Genomic DNA, 942 nt, shown 5'->3' with positions numbered 1-942 from the left:
ATATGGTAGTTACATAGCACCTAGACCTCAGTTATCATGAAACAATATGGGACCTTTAATAAGCATCATGGGCTTGAAGTCATATTTGTTTAAATCACACTCAAAGTCAGGCTATGTAAGACACATAAAGATTCGCCTGATGCTATTCAGAATCAATAAAGTTACATTTAATTACATTAAAACTACTTCTAGACTTGTATTTGTCATTCTCACCCTGTGTGGCTCTTGTTTGATGGTAACATTATCACATAAACAATCAACCCCACCAGCACAGCGAGTGTAAGACCAGGAAGAGATGCCACCAGGGCAAAGGTCACTACTGTCCATCTCTGAGTGCAGTTTTCATCAATGTAAAACTCACCCTTTTGACTGTTGCACCTACACAGCGAACAGAGGAAAGGAGTGAATCTCAAAACAAGCTTGTGTTTAGACTACTGTGTAGAGTATCACAAAAAAAGTCATCTATAAGGAGTAGATTACCGACAGAATGGTTGTCCCTCGAAACAGGTACATCTGCTAATTGTCTCATCACAGATCCCCGCATTATCCAAACATCGGTCAAAGTCATTAACATTACCACAGGCAGCTGAAGAACACACATACAGAAACTATAGTAAGAGTATTAGTTTACATCTAATGTATCATGATGATTTGTAAAACAGACACTACATAACCATTGAAACATATTTGAACTACTTTTGAACACACACTTACGGTGAGTTGTCTGTCCAGTTGCTTCATCGGTAACAAACAAAATAAAACACACGTACAGTAATACCTTCATCTTTTAGTTCCCACACACACATGAATTCCAGTAATGGCACTTGCATAAAAGGCTATTTACAGCTGACTGGGGTATTTATGGTGTTATACACACCCAACACAGTAAGAGCTGGAGCATGCGCAAATACTCACCTACAGGTAGTGGATGTGAATGAAACT

The 942-nt window shown here is 38.6% G+C and overlaps 1 long non-coding RNA gene across 1 annotated transcript; it reads right to left on the bottom strand.

The window, feature by feature from the left end:
- Positions 1-199: 199 nt before the first annotated feature.
- On the bottom strand, positions 200-884 carry LOC107578161 (uncharacterized). The gene is made up of 3 exons (XR_001608316.1): positions 715-884; positions 481-586; positions 200-378 (listed from the first exon to the last, which is right to left on the bottom strand). It is a non-coding gene; the product is annotated as an uncharacterized lncRNA (long non-coding RNA).
- Between the last annotated feature and the right edge of the window lie 58 nt (positions 885-942).

This window comes from Sinocyclocheilus grahami, unplaced genomic scaffold, assembly GCF_001515645.1.
Source record: "Sinocyclocheilus grahami isolate Dianchi unplaced genomic scaffold, SAMN03320097.WGS_v1.1 scaffold9157.1, whole genome shotgun sequence".
NCBI classification, from domain to species: Eukaryota; Metazoa; Chordata; class Actinopteri; order Cypriniformes; family Cyprinidae; genus Sinocyclocheilus; species Sinocyclocheilus grahami.
Note: the sequence above shows the minus strand (reverse complement) of the source record. Positions and strands in the feature narration are given on the sequence as shown.